Source organism: Saccopteryx leptura, chromosome 3, assembly GCF_036850995.1.
Source record: "Saccopteryx leptura isolate mSacLep1 chromosome 3, mSacLep1_pri_phased_curated, whole genome shotgun sequence".
Classification (NCBI taxonomy): domain Eukaryota; kingdom Metazoa; phylum Chordata; class Mammalia; order Chiroptera; family Emballonuridae; genus Saccopteryx; species Saccopteryx leptura.
Window position 1 is genome coordinate 162068508 of NC_089505.1, and position 20029 is coordinate 162088536.

Genomic DNA, 20029 nt, shown 5'->3' on the forward strand with positions numbered 1-20029 from the left:
ATAAAACTTGAGCTATAGTAGGTAGTCCCCAATATCCACCTACTTTGATGCCTGCTTGACTTCTGTATATATAATAGTTTCCTCTCTCTTCAGCTCCACCCCGAGACCTTTATTTAAGAGTAAGCTCAAAGGCTCCCTACTCCATGAAGATATTCTGGACCCCTGGAGCAGAATTAATTATTCATAAATGTAGATATATATACATTAATTATTCATAAATGTAACTATGGCATTTATAGCCTGGAATCTCAATTGCTAACCTAGCAGACCTAAAGGAGAGGAACTCCTTTAACTACTAGCCTACTTAAAGCAGAATTTTGGCAATCCCCATAGCTGCTTGCAGTATTCTAATTTCTACCAATGATCTACTAATAATTCAGACTTGTATGTTTGCCCAAAGAAACATTGCCGCTTTTAGACATTAGTATCACAGAAAATACATATTAACTTCTCTTTGAAAGTAAACCTCAGAATCTGTCATTATGACTTCCCATTGACTCTGGTTCTTTTTACACTGTGCTTACCACTGACTTGTATTTTTCAATTTATTAGGGAATGGACGTTTTTGCTGGTTATATCTATACTTCAAGTTAATTTAGAATCAGTTACCTTTATTAAGTAAGGATTGAGTTGATTACATTATTAAGCTTTTCTGTGTAAATGTCTTCTGTAAAATGAGTTAACTTTCCTTTCCTTCTCCTCTGTATCTCTTTTCCAGCCTGCCTTTCTCACATTTTTTAAAGTAATTCATACTACTTTTTTATATTATTACTCATTTTAGAGAAACAGGAAGGGGAGGAGAGAGAGAGAGAAAGAGAAACATCGATTTTTCCCACTTACTGATTCTTGTATGTGCCCTGACTGGGGGTGGAACCCACAACCATGGTGTATCAGGACAGTGCTCTAACAGGCTGAGCTACTTGGCCAGGGCTTTTACATTTCTGTACATACATCCTCTCTCTTCTTTCAAAAAAGTTAGATGGTTTGGAAAATGTTTACCACATAACTGGGAAAAGGTAAAAATGCTCAAAGGGAAAATGATAAACTAATTTTTAAAAATGCACGCTAGATATTGCTCAGTTGTTATGCATGAGTGACAAATCTGACTCAGATCCCAGCAGCCGAAGCAAAGAAGGAAGTGTGGCAAAGTGCTCACTGAGAGAACCATGCTGTGCTCAGGAGAACTCACTGGGGAGGACACTGAGACATCAAGCACCAAAGCAGATTTAACTTAAGAGACCAGAGCTCTTCCCTGATTCAGAATTAAATGTCACATGACTGCTGTATTGCAGTTTTCATTAACTTGAGGCTACAAATTAGCATAAAATGCCTCACTTTAACATCCTGAAATACAATGACTGCAACTTTACCTGTCAGGATCATAAGAAAGTGGAGGATTCCCCTGCACTATAGATTCCTAACAATCTCCAGGGATATTTGACATCCACAAACCAATCCTCCTTCTTTCTACCTGCTGATGGAGAAGGGACTCAAGGGTCACTCCTGCCTCATTCCAGGACAGCTTTGGCTTCCACCCCATCTCACACTCCAATCCCAGCTGCCTCGCAGACTTTCTGTGGCCACTGCCAGTGACTCTGGGTTTAGCAGACTGTAAATTGGTTAAAATCAGAAGGTCACTGCTGGCCTCCGGTGCAGCATTCTACAAGAGTGGGTAAGGAATGCTGTTTTAATTAATGTAGTTTAACTACAAGCAGTAAAGTCACTGGTTATGACTCAAAGTCTTAAGATGGTGACATGACAGAATTCTTCCTCTCCTGCACAACTCATGGAGACCCACTGCCTCAGCAATCTTGGTGACGGATCTTACCCACACCCCTGAGCTTCTTGCTAAACCCTAAGTCAGCCCCTCTTCAATGCCGTCTACAGCCCCAACGCCTGGCTCACTGCTCCCTTGGACAGAGATGGAAGTGAGAGCGCTACAGCATGATGAGAGGGCATTGCTTCCTCCCCACTGTGTTCAGTTGAGGGCCTCTCAAAACACGACCCTCTAGGTGCAGGAACTCCCCCAGTTTACACACACACAGCCAGTTCTTTCCAGGACAAGTCCCAATAAGGACAGAGGTGGATGACAAATTCCACTTCTGGACACTGTGCAGACTTGAAACCAACACTCCCCTTCACCCCACAGCCTCTGGTGAGGGGAAGCTGCTCATGTTTGGTCTATTTCTGCCTTCACGTTAAGTCCTCTCTGAGGGGCCATATTATTCTATCCAACAGTCTGGCTTTGATTAAAACCATTTCATAACATCCACATTTTTTTTATTATATTTGAACCCATAAAGAGTCCTACCCTGTTGCTAGGCTGTAAAATATTACTCTTATTCTTCTGCCCAGACAGAATCTGATTGCAAACCCACCTAGCACGAAAATCTATTTTAAAGTCAAAGAAACAAATTTTCAAATCCCAGCTCTGCCAATTATTAGCTGTGGATTGAGCAGGTTACATAACCTCAATTCCTGCTCCTTCACCTGTAAAATACAGGTTAAAATACCTGCCTCCTGCCTGACCTGTGGTGGTGCAGTGGGATAAAGCATCGACCTGGAACACTGAGGTTGCCGGTTCGAAACCTTGGGCTTGCCTGGTCAAAGCACATATGGGAGTTGATGCTTCCTGCTCTTCCCCTTTCTCTCTCTCTTCCTCTCTCACTTCTCTCTCTCTAAAAATCAATAAATAAAATATTTAAAAAAAAAAAAACCTGCCTCCTAGGTTGTGGCAAGCAGCTCTCAAAACCTGGTCCCCCAACTAGCAGTATCAGCATGACTTAGGAATTTATTAGACATGCAGACTCTCAGACACCTAGTGAATCAAAAACAATTTGTGTCTGACAAGTCCTCAGGTAATTTGATGCATGTGGAACTTGGGGATTGTGAGGATGAAATGAAACAATGCATGAAAGGGCTTGACTCAGTAACTAGCACATCATAAACATTTAACAATTCCTATTATTGTCACTATCAGAATTTCTAAAATGATGAATGAACTACACACCCTTCAAGCAAAGTTCCATATATATTTCTCATCACCACTCTTTTCGTAAGAGTTTGGCAGCTGAAGGTTTGGAGTTCTCTGATGAGAATATGAGGTATAAATCCTTACACTTTAACCAATCATGTGGAAAATGAATTGAAATAATTTTTACCAAAAATTAACCAACTTAATTCTGTATAGACAGTCATTCTATTTCTTCAAAAAGGGTCAAGATTTTTCTCAGAAAAGTGCATAGTGTGCTTGTACCCATGGAAAAATGAGACACTCAGATTTCAAAGTTCTGCGCCACAGAATACACGAATGATCATCTTGACCTAAAATTTTTCACAGCATGTTACCAGTCGTGTGTTGTGGTTATAAAACATTTTAATCATGCACTCATAAAACAGCTAACTTTGCTCCATGTAACTTCCTAATGAATGCCTCTAGATAAATTTGTTTCATAATGTAACCCTGGAAAACTAAATAAATTTACCTTGACATAGGGTGTTTGGATTGTAAAGCCAGTAGCCACGGCCACCATCACAGCCTCCTGGCCCATGCAGGATCACATTTGATTCGGACAGATGGTAATGAAACTACGGAGCCAAAAACTGGTGGGCCATCATCTTTATCCTAGATTGCACCCGGCGGGCAAGAAATACACACAGTGGGAAAACACTTCCCTTTCTATTCAGGGATCCCAAAGCCACTGACTTATTTGAGTTTCCTAGAATCAAAATTTTCCACTTCACCAGCCTTATTCACCTCTGTTCCCCATCTCCTTCTCCCTGCACAAACTCTGCACAAACTGGCTTCTCCTTCAGCACTCCGCCATCTTGGCTGCTTCTCCTGGCCTCCTCCACATGGCTTTTCTCTGCTCTCTTCTAGCATGGGCTCCTCTGCCCCATTTTATAGTGTAGAAATCAAAACCTTTAATCCAATATACAAACAAGGAAGTCTCTGATACAAAGTCACTTATCTGAGGCATAATGGGATTCCTCATGAGACTGCACCACCCCCTATTATGCAACAGTCAAGGGTATGAGGAAAATCTTAGTCTTAAAAATAAGCCTTAGGCTATAACGACCCTGCCTGCTTACAGCCTGTCCCCCACACCCAATGCAAACTATAAGCGAGCAAACATATATATCATATTTACAAACTTATTTGACCAGCAGGATATAAACCAATTACATGTTGCAGGAGACTAAAGTAATTGTGGTTTTAGAATAGTTCATCATAAGCCATTCCTTCACAGAACATTTAGATAGCAAGTCCAGTAGAAATTAAATTAGTGGATATGTACCCTCAGGCAAATTATTCACTTAATCGCTAAGGCCCACCGATTTCTCATCTGTAAAGTGAGAGGGTTAAAGCAGATGCTCTCTAAGGTTTTTCTAACACTCGCATCCTAAGACGCTTTAAAACAAGGCAAAGTTATGCATGTTTTAATCATAACAAATGCTAAACCCTAAGTTATTAATTAACTCAAAGAGCATGTACCATTTAGCAGGTAGTTGATGGGACTTTTTTCTTTATATTTAATTTCAGATGACAAAATTCTTCAGTCTAAGTTTTCTAGAAAAGACTGAGTGATAGCGTGTGAGGCTCCTTTGGAAATCCCTTCTCTACCTGGACTGACAAAGCCCAATGGCCCTAGACCCTAGGGAGCCACTCTGCTCAGATTTTCTAAAGGGTCTAATGAGCGTGAACAGTGGCACTTACAGTGTTAGACATTACTGAGCCTTTATATCTCCTTGAAAAAAATTGCTAACATCGATTAAGCAGTTTATGTGCATTACCTTCTTTAAACCTGGCAAGAAGGTAAGCGTCCTTGACCCCATTATACAGATGAGGAAACAGTTTAGAGAGTCAGAGGGCCAGAGGTGGCAGAGCTAGGTTTCATTCTTTGCCCAGTTTCAAAGCCCAAGCTCTTAATGTGTCTAACACAGACACCAATTTTTTCTATATGTCTCCAAAATATAGGAGCAATCCTCTAACTATAATAATAAATTATTCAATAATTAAAAAACAGAGAGACTGGCCTGACCTGTGATAGCGCAGTGGATAAAGCGTCGACCTGGAAATGCTGAGGTTGCCAGTTCGAAACCCTGGGCTTGCCTGGTCAAGGCACATATGGGAGTTGATGCTTCCTGCTCCTCCCCCTTCTCTCTCTCTCTCTCTCTCTCCTCTCTATAATGAATAAGTAAAATCTTAAAAAAAAAAAAAAAAAAAAAAAAAACAGAGACTATAACTACCTTTTTGTCTTTCACTTGAAAGCTTACCTACATAAACAATAAGAGACAATGACAGGCCCCAAAATATTGTTGCAAGCTATTAAGCTAAACTGTAATACCATTATACCATTTTACTAATTCTACTAATTAAATAGGTCATTATTAATGAGCAATTTGGTGAGCAAGTGAAAATGCTTAGAATATAATTTTGCCAGCAACAAGGAAAAGAGTCTATAGATTAGAAGAGTTTATTTCAAAATTTGGCCATAAAGGAATATATGCTCTATAAATTTGTCTCTTTTAAAGCTAACAAATTGATAATAATTTTTATTGTTCTTTCTAGTCAGAGTTTTAGTTTTCACTGAGGGGTTTATATGCCCTGTTTGGTAGAACAAGAGAACACCATTAAAAAAATAGGTGCCATTCATTGGCATTTACTGGACTCCAGTCACTGTATGGAGTACTTTACACATATCCTCTATTTCATTCTTTCTTTTCTTTTCTATCTTTTTAAGGGTAAAAGAGAAGGAGGAGAGAAATGAGAAGTATCAACTCATCGTTGCTTCACTTCAGTAATGTTTATTGATTGCATCTCATATATGCCTTGACCCCGGGAGCTCAAGACGAGCCAGTGACCCCTTGCTCAAGCCAGCAACCTTGGGATCATGTTGATGATCCTGCACTCAAGCCAGTGACCCTGTGCTCAAGCTGGCAAATCCATGCTCAAGCCAACGAGCCCATGCTCTAACCCAGGGGTCCCCAAACTACGGCCCGCAGGCCGCATGCAGCCCCCGGAGGCCATTTATCCGGCCCCCACCGCACTTCCGGAAGGGGCACCTCTTTCATTGATGGTCAGTGAGAGCACATTGACCATCTCATTAGCCAAAAGTAGGCCCATAGTTCCCATTGAAATACTGGTCAGTTTGTTGATTTAAATTTACTTGTTCTTTATTTTAAATATTGTATTTGTTCCCGTTTTTTTTTGTTATTGTTGTTTTTTACTTTAAAATAAGATATGTGCAGTGTGCATAGGGATTTGTTCATAGTTTTTTTTATAGTCCAGCCCTCCAACGGTCTGAGGGACAGTGAACTGGCCCCATGTGTAAAAAGTTTGGGGACCCCTGCTCTAACCAGCAAACTCAGGATTTTGAAACAAGGCCTTCAGTGTCCCAGGCCGACACTCACTCCATTGTGCCACCACCGATCAGGCTATTTCATTCTTTTTTTTTTTTTTTTTTTAGACCAGAGTAACAGGCTTTATTGAAAGGAAGAAAGGAACCCTGCCGGGCACTTCTCCGGGGAGAAGGCACTGGTTACAGACTAGGGGCGAATTTTATAGCGTTTGGGAGATCCTGAGGGGGTACTGAGTCAGAAGTTCTGGTATGTTCCCTTCTACGGTTTTAGGATTTCAGCTTCCTGGAATGCTCCTCCTTTAGAGGTTGATCAACTTTCTGGAACTCTTCTGCCTCAGGGGCGATTATCCAGTAAGTACGGGTGAGGTCAGGCAGCCAGGTGGGACAAAATAAGGGCAGTTTGGAGTTCCTGGTAAATTCATATATCTATCATTTCTCAACTCTGTGGTATGATAAAAAGGAAAAGAGATGAGGGGAAGGAAAGGGTATGAGGTTCAGGAAGGAGGTTTGTTTCGAACCGGCTATCTTCTGGAGCTACTTCCTGCTGTTATCCTTATTGGGGACCTCCTTCGTGAACCTCTCCCTGGGGCAGTTGGAGTAGGGGTTGTAAAAGCATTGGATTGTAGGTAATCCTCGAGATTTCTCTCATTCGAGCCTGCAGGAACTTGATAAAGAAAGAGGCAAGCATTAAAATTAAGTACAAAATTAGGATTGGTCCTATAATTGGTGCTAGCATCGAGAATAAGGGGTTTTTACACCATTGTTTGGAGTAGGGGTGTATTTATAGGGTTCCAGATTTTTCTGTTTTGCAAGGGCAGGTTTCAGGGTTGGTGTGTAGGGTTAGGTAGATTTTTCCAATTTTCTGATTGGCGAAGGTCTGCATGCGGTTCTGTAAGAAACTTTCTGGTCCAGCAGGAGTTCAGAACAGGGTTAGACTGCCGGCCAATCAACCTACAATTACATGTCCAAACAGAATCATGGAGTAACCCTGGGACGAGCTGCTGCTTCCCATTGCTTCCCTGGTTGTAAGTTTGGACTGCAAAGAGGGATCGTCCAGGCAGTTAGTACCTTGCCCCCAGTTTGGAATCCATGGGAGTCCGAAAAGACTAGATTAATAGGCTTTATTGAAAGGAAGAAAGGAACCCTGCCGGGCACTTCTCTGGGGAGAAGAGCCTATTTCATTCTTACAACAGCACTAGCAGGTCGAGATTGGTGTCCTTACTCTGCAGATGAGACAACTGAAGCTTAGATAAAAACATTAAAAAAAAAAAAAAAAAAACATTAAAGGAAGACCCTTCTCTCCTCATTTCAAGGTCTCAGATTCTTGCAAGATGAAAAATTCTCTAAGCTTTCCTCTCCTTTCTCTAACACAGCAGTTCTCAACCTGTGGGTCGCGACCCCGGCGTAAAATACGTAAAATACGTAATCGGAATTACGTATTTTATTTAAAAATGTATTGTATAATAAATATGTATTTCCAATGGCTTTAGGCAACCCCTGTGTTTTGGTCGTTCGACCCCTGCCGGGGTCGCGACCCACAGGTTGAGAACTGCTGCTCTAACACTAACCCTGCCAATCCCTTTACGACTGTCAGGCACTGGAAGCCAGTGCTCCCAGTTTCCTTCCAACCCATTCCCACTTGTTCTTTACCTCCCTACATGAAGCCCATTGTCCAATTTCTAATTTTAAGTTCAGTTTCTACGAACTCTAGCCTTCCAACTCCTAGATCAGGGGTCCCCAAACTATGGCCCGCGGGCCACATGCGGCCCCCTGTGGCCATTTATCCGGCCCCTCCGCACTTCTGGAAGGGGCACCTCTTTCATTGGTGGTCAGTGAGAGGAGCCTAGTTCCCATTGAAATACTGGTCAGTTTGTTGATTTAAATTTACTTGTTTGTTATTTTAAATATTGTATTTCTTCCCGTTTTGTTTTTTTACTTTAAAATAAGATATGTGCAGTGTGCATAGGGATTTGTTCATAGTTTTTTTGTAGTCCGGCCCTCCAACGGTCTGAGGGATGGTGAACTGGCCCCCTGTGTAAAAAGTTTGGGGACCCCTGTCCTAGATAGCTGATCCAGAAGGGCTGCTGAGACTCAAGTACCCAGGAAGGCTGGGACAAGGAATGTCTCCTGGAAGGGGAAGGAAAGAAGAACCACAATAGCAGCAGGAGGCACGGCTTCATGGAGTGTGGGCAAATATGTCAACAGTGACGCGGAACAAAGAGATATTAAACAACCAGCAAAGAGAACGACAACTGAGAATATGATTGGTCAATACGGAACTCACAGAAAGTGTGGTCATTGTTATAAACAGCTTACCGTATCTACTTCACTACCATACAGCAAATTGTTAAATGGGATGGAATAACTTCGTGTCTTGTTTTGTTAGAATAGTGACTTCTTTACTACTATGACAATGCTACACTTGAGTTTGCTGGAACACATAGCACAACAATTGTCTGCTCACTACTCCAAAGTTGGAAGAACCCAGGGATTACAGGAGAAAAAGGGGGTGGGGGATAAAGAGGGGATAAATGGTGACAAAAGGAGACTCGACTTGAGATGATAAATACACAGTGCACGTGCAGCTGATGTGTTATAGAGGTATTAACTAGTGTCACCCCAATAAATTCAATTAAAAATTTTTTAAGTTGGAAGAACCACTGGTCATATCTGTATTTTCCTAAATTAGAGAATTAAAGAACACATACATATCCACCAACAGTGCATGCATTCCAAAGCTAAAGTGTAAAATAAAATAAAGAATCCCCTTAGTTTGGAAATGGACAAATATTGCAGTATTTCCCCAGAAACTTGTTGAGCTTTTAGCAGCCACATGTCTACCTCAGGAACCCACCTGGTTGCAGGAAAGAGAGCCCCTTCCATTTGTGGTCACTTACTTTATCTGCGATAGCTTTGAAACTGAGGGTCCTCATGGCTCGGATTAAATTTAGTTTTAAATCCAAGCTCTAGAAATAATCTCTCTCTCTCAGTCTATATCCCTCAGAGGCCTAGCTTTCCCCCACAGATAATCAGCGACCTTCAAGGCAGCAGAAGACAATAGCCCAGACCTGACTAATGGTCATACAATCTGGACCTCCGGCAGGCTACAGATAACATCTTGCACTAAGTTATGTTTCAGCTCCCAAGTCATAAGATGGAGCACCCCCCCTGGCTACTTTCCCATGAAACCAGAACAGAGGCACACTGGAACAGATGTTAGAGCTGTCCTCAAGACCTGAGGAAATGATTCATTAGGTTACGCACCTTTAACCAACCAGCTTCCCAGCACAACCCAAACCCCTAATCCATGGTGTCCTGTGATTTTTCCTAGGTAATCTGTAGCCTACATGCCATTGGAGGGTTTGGGCTTTTGAGTATCAGCTTCCCATTCTCCTGAGTGGCACCATTCATAATAAAATAACCAATATTTCTCCACCACAATTCTCAGTGTCTAGTATTTGCCTCTGCTAGAGACAGTGGATGAACTCTTTCTGCTCTGTAACAGCTTCACATCCCTGATCCCAGAAACCACGGTCTCGGGAGGTGATGGGCAGGGATTCCTTTGTCGGTCTTCCCTACCCCTTTCCCAGCTCCCTTTCTCACAAAAGTCCTATCAACAGAGACTTTGTAATTTTAGGAGGAAAAATGAAATAATAGTTAGAATGATTTAAGTGCTGCCTGCATGCCAGAAACTGTACTAAAAGTAATTTACACCCATTATCTCATTCTAACAACCTGTGAGATGGGTACCACTCTGACCTTTGTTTCACAGAAAGGGAAATGAAGGCTCGTAAGGCACACGGCTAACAGGGGAGCACAGCCTGGGCTTTCACCCCGAGCTCCCTAATTCCAAAGCCTTTCTTGCTCTTGATTTTTACACTGAGGGTTCTTCCAATGAACTATTATACCATTCAGCCTAAACAGTGTTTGAAACAAATAGGAAGAAACAAAAACCAAAACAAAAGATTAAAAAACCAAAAAGGAGCAGAGACTCTTTATATAACCAAGATGGAGTACGGCTTCTCAAGAGCAGCTAAACCAGTTTGACGGTTCCTGCCCAGTGGATGCTATTCCAAGGAATGATTTCCCTTTCTTTTTGTCTCTTGACCCCATGGGGAGCCCACTTGTGTTGGTCCCTCCAAGGCTGAAAAAGCCCCTCTCTCAGGACCAGCAGGCACCCGGGCTAGGCTCCTCATTAGTGTCTCCAGTCTACTCAGCTCCTCTCAGTCACTGAGCTGTCCAAGGGGTCTTCTGAAAGTCATTTGCTTGAAGCTCAGCACACATTTCTATGTTAAAAATGGTGAGGAGACTCCCAAGTCAGTGCACCAAAATCCATGTAACTGTAACATGCCTGAGATCATATTAATTGCAAGAGCAGCCTGGAAGAATGAAGGGCTGCTGAAGACCCCCGAATTTCTCTGAGCTCAGGCTGTGTCATGCCCCTTCAGTCCCAGGAGAGTGACAAGATGTAGGAGAAAGCCTGACCAAGTGGTGGCGCAGTGGATAGAGCATCAGACTGGGATACAGAGGACCCAGGTTCGAGACCCTGAGGTCGCCAGCTGAGCGTGGGCTCATCTGGTTTGAGCAAAAAAAGCCCACCAGCTTGAGCCCAAGGTCGCTGGCTCCAGCAAGGGGTTACTCGGTCTGCTGAAGGCCCACGGTCAAGGCACATATGAGAAAGCAATCAATGAACAACTAAGGTGTTGCAACGAGCAATGAAAAACTAATGATTGATGCTTCTCATCTCTCTCCGTTCCTGTCTGTCTGTTCCTGTCTATCCCTCTCTCTGACTCTCTCTCTGTCTCTGTAAAAAATAAATAAATAAATAAAAATTTAGAAAAAAAAGATGTAGGAGAAAATAATTACAGCTAGTATTCATTGAGCTTTTGCCAGTGCTTGACCGTGTTCTATACGCATTTGACCTTCACAGCAGCTCTAGAGAGTGGGCACGATCAATCTCAAGAAACTGAGGCACAAAGAAGTTAAATGCCTTTGCAAGGTCACAGAGGGGATCAGCAAGAGAGATCAAAACAAAGCCCAGGCAGGCTGGATTCAAAACCATGAGACTAACCAGGGTGCTGTATTATTACCTCAGTGTGACGGTCAGGGGAAAGGATGCTCAGAGCCTCCCTTACGCAGGCAGCTGCCAGACACAGATACCTGATACCAGCAGGGAAATTGCATAAACAAGCAGGTAGGAGGTGGCTGGAAGGGAGCCCTGTGGTGAATCCCTCCACAGTGGTGGGAAGAATGTGACATCCACACAGGGCTCTGTGCTTGGGGGAGAGGAGGGCATCTGCAGGCAGCCCCATGAGAGGATGAGGATGGAGTTGCTTGTACTGGAGAACAGGATGCTCTTCTTTTCATGGTTTCTACTGCTCTGAGCCTTGGCTTTGGGCAAGTCAACTGGCACTCTGTAAAATAAGCACCACCACAGTTGTCACCTTGCAGATCCCTGTGGGAATAGAATGGGATAATTGACCTGAAGTACTCTGCACCATTCACTGGACATGTCCTCTTAATGTTTGGCCATTATCATTACAGTATGATATCATTTGACTCTGAAAAAAGCCAAACCCCACTGGAGAGCCCCTCTCAATGGGCATGGCTAAGGCACGCTTCAGGGGAAGGAAGTTTTGCCCCTAAACTAGAATGTGAATGTGGTGCTGAATGGCAGTGACAGGACCCACCCTCAGTTGCCTCAGCCCATGTGGACCATAATTACTGTCTCCTTTTCCAGCAAACCTCTTACCAGCACCACCAACAAGCCTCACAGTGAATTGGCTTGAGTCCCCCGTCTTTATTCCTGCCTCTGTGTTCTCAGGATAAGGTTAAGAAGCTTTGAGATGGAAGATCACAGGTTGGCAGCAGGAAGAAGGCAGTCAAGCCGAGCAGATCCAGAATAATCAGGCCGTAATTTACTCCAAATGGCCTCTAACGATACAGGGTAAGGGGAGGAGAACAGAAAGGGAAAACAGATGCCCCTTGAAGTTTTTCAGCAAAATCTAATGAACCATACTTCATGAATGCGATGGTGTTTTATGATCTACTCTGCTTTAAAATGTCTTGGTCCAGAGCCAGCCAAGGAGGCTGCGTACCTGGATATGTTTCTGTAGAAATTGAGAGAAAACTGGCAACACTCAAGCCACGTTATGAGCCTTAAAGACATTGACATCATTAAGGTACCTGAAAATGCCTATAAGAAAAAATAAAAAATAAAGAAAATGCCCCGTGCCTTCCAAAGCCTGTTGCAGCCTGAGGGCCTAGCATTCTCTGAAATACTCAACCAAAAATTCTTATCTTTGCTGCCTTTTTGTTGCATCTAGTTCTCAGCTCAGTGTCAAACCCCCCTTTTCAGAGGCTTTTCCAGATCACTGTGGCCAAAGAAGCACCCTTTCCCATTGCATGTTTACCGTATCACTCTGGTTCCTTTCTTTCTTTTTCTTTTTTTCCACTCTGGTGTCTTTCTGAATAGCACTCACAACCTGAAATCCCTCTTGCTTACTTGTCTACTTCTTCCAGGAGAGCAGGACCTTGTTTATCTTGTTCATCCACTGTAACCGTTACACTTAGAAAAGTGAGATCAGTGCTTGACCCACGGTAGACATTTAATAAATAGTAAATAGTAAATGAATGACACACTGCTGTTATATTCAAAGATTTTTTTTTTCCTGACAGATTGATCTCAAAGGAAAAGCAAGATGTTTATCACACATTATAAATATTACAGAATCTTACAGGTGACCTAGTCCTAAGCTTTCCAAAGCAAATTCATAGGCAAGCAAAAATGTAGAGCTATTCTCTGTATCAGATCTTACAATTGATCTTGATTTTTGCACTGGAAAGAGACTCCATTTCAATTCTGCATTTCTTAAAATGACTAATGGGTACTAATAATGTTATTATGAAATACATTTCCTTTTCCAACAGTGCTTAAAGGTTTATAAATATACCAGGATACTCTGATGAGAACTGCAGCCAATTAAGATTTTTCTGGCACATGGTAGTATCTCAACAAATATTTATTCAATAAATGAGATTTTAATGTTTTCTATCTGTGCACTATTACTGAAGAAACATTCTCTGGCTTCAAATAAGGAAATACGTTTGAAGCATCAAAAATCAGTTCTTATAAGAAAACAAAAGAGTAAATGGAAGCTTTTATTAGTGAAACAAGTCAAATTATTATATTTCCAACAAGTCTTTTTCCCCACTATAAGTAAGACAAACTGCCTGACCTGTGGTGGCACAGTGGATCAAGCGTCAACCTAGAATGCTGAGGTTGCCGGTTCAAAACCCTGGACTTGCCTGGTCAAGGCACATGTGGAAGGTGATGCTCCCTGCAGCTCCCTCCCTTCTCTCTCTCTGTCTCTCTCTCTCTCTGTCTCTCTTCTGTAAAATGAATAAATACAAATAATTTAAAAATAAAAAAAATTTAAATAAGACAAACTGTTCTACAATACTTTACAACATAAGTTAGTTCTTTAAATATTTTCAAAAAGAAAACATTTCTTTAGGAATTTAGAAAAGTAAACATTTGGAAAGAATAACTAAAGGAAGTTACTTTTACAATTTTAGTATAATAATAGATGGTCTACCAGGTATATTACCCAGCATTTTTTCTCCTAAAGAATCCATCAAGCCTGGCCAGTTAGTTTGGTAGGTTAGGACATCATCCCGAAGTGTAGAGGTTGCAAGTTCAATCCCCAGTTAGGGCACATACAGGAACAGATCAATGTCCCTGTCTCTCTCATTCTCCCTTCCTCTCTCTATAAAATCAATTTAAAAAAGAAAAGAATTTATCAAATACTAGACAATGAAGAACCTACATTTAGAAAATGAGGCAGGAAAAATATAAATTTAAATAGAAAAAAAGCAATCTAAAATACCAAGCACATGTCAGTTTAGCAAGGCAATTTACAAAGTTAGATGTAAATTATCAATTATTTTGATGTGATTAAGGTCCTACTAAAGACTCAATTGGTCTAACTGTATCTCAAGTTTAAACTACACTCATCTGAGTATAAAAGTTAAGAATCACAATGGAATTGGGACCATTTGACAAAGGGGGATGAATCTCTTCAATACTGCACATTTTCTTTCATTAAAAATGAGGATTATTAAGTCAGGGCCATCTTGGTTCCACATCCCTCCATTTTTGTTGAAAGAAGACTCACCATCTCTTTATGAAGTTCAAGTTCAACTTTTTCTTTTTTTTAACAGAGACAGAGAGAAAGTCAGAGAGAGGGATAGATAGGTACAGACAGACAGGAACAGAGAGAGATGAGAAGCATCAATCATCAGTTTTTCGTGGCAACACCTCAGTTGTTCATTGATTGCTTTCTCATATGTGCCTTGATCGCGGGCCTTCAGCAGACCAGGTAACCCCTTGCTGGAGCCAGCGACCTTGGGTCCAAATTGGTAAGCTTTTTGTTCAAATCAGATGAGCCCGCACTCAAGCTGGCGACCTCGGGTCTCAAACCTGGGTCCTTCCGATGCTCTATCTACTGCACCACCGTCTGGTCAGGCTCAAGCTCAACTTTTATTGCCCAGGCAGCCTCAGGTTGCTTTTCATAGTACTCAACAATAAATTTATAATGTTCAAAAAGAAATGTCTAGGTCCAAAGCCAGTCTCTGTGCTGGCTTTCATTCTGCTGCCAAGAGAAGCATTGCTATCCTTGCCACTGATCTTATTCTTTGATTGGTGGGGAAAAAAAAGTAGAGCCATGATGAATGGCTCTTAAACTTAACATTTGATGTTGCCTTCCCTGTTATATATTAGCTAAAGAGGCTTTTGGAAGACAAGACAGAGACATTATATGAAAATCAATAACAATTTTTCTTTTGTGTTCAACCCATGAATACTAACTAGATAATTCTATGACATCTCTATAAGATAAGTAGGTCTTATTAACCTGCTCCAATTCAATCCTTCTTTAGCATTTTAATCAGCCTAGACAATTTTATTTTAATTTATCTTTATGAAATGATTTTACCAGCACCTTACATTTTCATCAGGTTTTTTGTCTTACAGGGATTCAGTAGGCACAAGCAGGGAAGTGCTGCATGGTGGGGCCGAGTGATGAGGACGGAGACTCGCACAGGCATTGAGGTGGGCGAGCAGGGATGGTTGAAGGGCCAGGTGAGAGAGCATAACTCAGCTGGAAGGGTCAGGAAGAACAGTCTAGATGGTGTGAGTACAGTCTGCAAAGGTGTTAGCAGAGGTAAAAGGGGGGAACCCAGGAAATAGTCACAAGAGTTGAGTACTCAGGGTGTCTGACAGTTGTAGAGGACCCCTTATCCTCACCTCCATGGACTGCTCCATCCCCATATCCCCATTAATGTTGAGCTTGGCCATGTGAGCTGCTTTGTCTAATGGAAGCTAGCAGGCACATAAGCAGAGGCTTGTAATATGTTCACACAAATGGGCTTGCCTTCTTGGGCTCGTGCCAGCACCATGAGAAGAGCCTGCCCTGGTAGCACTAGTTCAAACAGGTCGAGAGACGGTGAACCTGTAGCTCTGAGCAAGCCCCTGCAGATCACATTACTGAGTATATTATACATAGCGAGTTCTTTGGGGCTTCAAGGCTTTCACAAGTGCTATCTCCTATGCCTGCATTACTCTTGCCTGTATTCTTCCAATAGAAGGCTAATACCTCTCAACTCAAAGTCACCTTTTCAGAGACTCCTGCCCTGACTCTCCTTCTGTCTAAATTATGCCCCCTCTGTTAATTCTATGTAAAAACACCTGGTTCTATTACTGTACTTCATTGACTGTACCACAATTTGTTTATTGTTTTTTGTTTCCACTTGGTTGCATTCCTTGAGAGCAAAAAGTCTTGAGCACAGTCCTAGCATATAGACAGTCCTTAGGAAATATCTGCAGAATGAACTACACTGCCTGACCTGCTGTGGCATAGTGGATAGAGCATCAACCTGGAATGCTGAGGCCGCCGTTTTGAAGCCCCAGGCTGATGCTTTCTGCTCCTCCCCTCATCTTGATTAATAAATATAATCTTTAAAGTCAGTGAGCATCTTAAAAAAAAAAAAACTATACCAAACACTCTGATGGGGGTGTGGCAATAGCTACTTGATGCACACGGAGCCCTTCTATTAAGGAGTTTGAATGTGCAGGGCCAGACCTCAGCCAGTGCACAGTGGTGGGCTAGAGATCCTTGATCACTTTGTCAGAATTGACCTGAGAGGTTGAGACAGATTACTGAGTGGACACTGCTGTATAACAAATTATGCCAAAATTGAGTGGCTTAAAAGAATGCAAACCACCCAGGAGATAGATTATTGTATCCGTTTCATTGCCGACCTGCTTGCCTTCATTGACTTCTTGTAGCTCTGAGTTGCTCCCATGCAGGACTCTTGGTGTTGTCTGGTTTTCCTCCTATTAGGCAGCTTTTTCCCCTCACAGGTTAATCTGACTTCCAGAGCACTTTATAACATGACCTTTCCCTCCTTCTAATCTTAGCCACCCTTTGTCCCATCTCTTTACGCTTAGAGCAACTTTGCAATAAACTGGATAACTGCATCTGGCTTTCAGAGAGATAAGAACCATTTATACCTTAATAGGGACTTTTTCTTTTTTTTCTTTTTTTTTAGATTTTATTTATTGCCTGACCTATGGTGGCGCAGTGGATAAAGCGTCAACCTGAAACACTGAGGTCTCCAGTTCCACACCCTGGGCTTGCCTGGTCAAGGCACAGATGGGAGTTGATGCTTCCAGCTCCTTCCTCTGTTCTCTCTCTCCCTCTCCCCCGTCTCTACCCTCTCTAAAGTGAACAAAAACAAAATCTTAAAAAAATAAAATTTTATTGACTGATTTTAGAGAGAAGAGAGAAAAAGAGAAAGGCAGTAGGGAGGAGCAAGAAGCATAAACCCACAGTTGCTTCTTGTCTGTGCCTTGACCTGGCAAGCCCGGTTTCAAACAGGTGACCTCAGCGTTCCAGGTCAACACCCCGTCCACTGCACCAACACAGGTCAGGTTTGATCGAGAATTTCTATGCCTTAAGTCTACAATGACAAGCATATGACAAGCTCTCCATAGTGAATTCATAAAGGGACTGTGGGATATTTTAAAATTTAGAAGGATACACAGAAACATCTGTCAAACTCTGCACAAAGTACTACAAATTAAATTACCATATTTGGACTTGATTTCTTAATAAACAGAATTGTTAGATATTTCTTTTGTCCTAGAAGATCAATGAAAAAAATAGCCCATGAACTGAGAAAGTTGGGTAAATTCTGCCTTAGGCCAAAGAAGTAGGTAAGGGTAACATTTGAACAACCTTAGCAAGCCCTGGGGAGAAGTATTTGTGGGGAGAAGGACCCCTTCAGGAGCTCTGTCACACCATGTAGGAGGGTATCCACCCTTCCAGTGGCTCAAGATGCCCAGCTTTGTCAAAAAATTCCTGGTCTCATCCTAAGTGACACCTAACGCCAGGACCATTTGCCCCCTAAAAGTGCAGCCTGATCTTAGCCCTGTGGACAAAGAGGCATGCTCTTAGGGACTGTGAGGTTCAGTGGTTAGAGATGGGTAAGCCCTTCTCGTTGAGGGAAACAAGCAGAAACCAGCCGGATCCTGGATCTACTTCCATACAGCCTGACTTTCCCAGGCCATGTTAAATGCCCACCCCTTCCCTTCTACTATCCATTTTCCATCTCTTTCTCTAAGAATCAGGTATAGTACACCTGAAACTAATATCATATTTATGTCAGCTATAACTAAAAAAAAAAAAAATGGAAAAAAAGACCCAGGTATATAATATACATACTGTTTATACATCTGACCCTTGAACATGGGTATAAACTGTGCGGGTTCACTTATATGGCAATATTTACAATTGACCTGCATAGTTCAAACATGCTGCTTGAGGTCAACTGGTGGTTGGGAATCTGAGTATGAGGAGGGTTGACTTGAGTTACACACAGATTTTCAACTGCCAGGACAGCGCCCTTAACAGCTGCATTTCTCAGGGGTCGTGTGTGTGTGTGTGTGTGTGTGTGTGTGTGTGTGTATGTATGTCTTCATCCTGAATCTGAATTCTTCACTAGAGTGTAAGCTCCATGAGGGCAGGAATCTGTTTCATTCACTGCTGTATAACCAGTACCTATAAGGGGGGTCTGACACATAGTAGACATTCAGTAAATATATTAAATAAACAAACTATAGTTTCATGAGAGAATTTGGTCATAATGCCTATCACCCACCAAATGTATTAACTTCTGTCTCATGTCTCAAGAATGGCACTAACTATGTCCCATTCTTATAAGGAGAGAATAGCCAATCAAATCACCTTCTGTGTGCTGTGGTTTACATGAGGAACTCATGTTGAGAAAGGCTGAGTTCATACGTGAACAAATGGATGAAAGTCTCACTTCTTCCAAGCTGCCTTCTCTGGCCATCCCATTACAGAGTCAGTTAATATGTTAACAGGATTAACAAAGGTTTTTATTTCTGCACAGATTTAGTAACTCTCCCTGCATCTATTAAGAATGTATTGGGGCCCTGGCCGGTTGGCTCAGTGGTAGAGCGTCAGCCTGGCGTGCAGAAGTCCCGGATTCAATTCCCGGCCAGGGCACACAGGAGAAGCGCCCATCTGTTTCTCCACCCCTCCCCCTCTCCTTCCTCTCTGTCTCTCTCTTCCCCTCCCGCAGCCGAGGCTCCATTGGAGCAAAGATGGCCCGGGCGCTGGGGATGGCTCCTTGGTCTCTGCCTCAGGCGCTAGAGTGGCTCTGGTCGCAACACAGCGACGCCCCAGAGGGGCAGAGCATCGCCCCCTGGTGGGCAGAGCGTCGCCCCTGGTGGGCGTGCCGGGTGGATCCTGGTCGGGCGCATGTGGGAGTCTGTCTGGCTGTCTCTCCCCGTTTCCAGCTTCAGAAAAAATAAAATAAAAGTAAAATAAAAATAAAATAAAATAAAGAATGTATTGGGTTGGAAATAGTTAAGAGTGAAAGGTTTCTGCTTAATGATTGGTGTTCACTTAGGAGAGAGTGGCTCAACCACCCCTGTAAGGTGACTTTTGGGACCCCTGTAGTTAATGGCTCTGTAAGCAGATCCAGCCTTTTAAAGATTTCACAAAAAAGCAAACACAATTGAGGCTGCAGCTCTAAGTACTGTCTGGTCCTGATAAGGCTGGCTGGGAACGCCCTGTTCTATCCTTTCCCCAAATCAAATGCTCTTTGAGAGTAGGCCAAGCGTTTGAGACCAACCAAGCAGTACTAAGTGCATTATCTTGTCTAAGCAAAGCATGAGAAATAAATTAAGATCCTTGCTGACCTCACCAGCTTGGAAAAAAAATTCTCTGCTCTTACCTAATGTCTGGTCAATGTCCTAAAGAGAATCTTCCTTTCCTTAAAATTGTATTTAGGCTGAAGAGATTGGGTTTTTTTCTGCAGTTAAGTTCCCTACTACAAGGATGCTTCTGTTCAAGGTTCTCTGGCCATTTCTAAGCCAAGCATTTGCAAGGGGAATGGAATTTGCACAATTAGCTTACACCTATAGGATCTATCCTAGGAGCTGGGGAGGTAGTTCTCGAAGTCAAACAGGGTAGATAACAGAAATGACAATCAAGTTTGTCATTGCAATGAAGCAAGGAAACAGTAGTGTCCGTTATGAAGGATTTCATAGAGAGAACAGAGTTTCAAAATGAAAA

General features: G+C 42.3%; 1 non-coding gene across 1 annotated transcript; it reads left to right on the forward strand.

Annotated features, from left to right (window-relative positions):
• Nucleotides 1-12436: 12436 nt before the first annotated feature.
• LOC136401634 (small nucleolar RNA SNORA33) lies at nt 12437-12566 on the forward strand. Its single transcript, XR_010750656.1, has one exon. It is a non-coding gene; the product is annotated as a small nucleolar RNA SNORA33 (small nucleolar RNA).
• The last annotated feature ends 7463 nt before the right edge of the window (nt 12567-20029 follow it).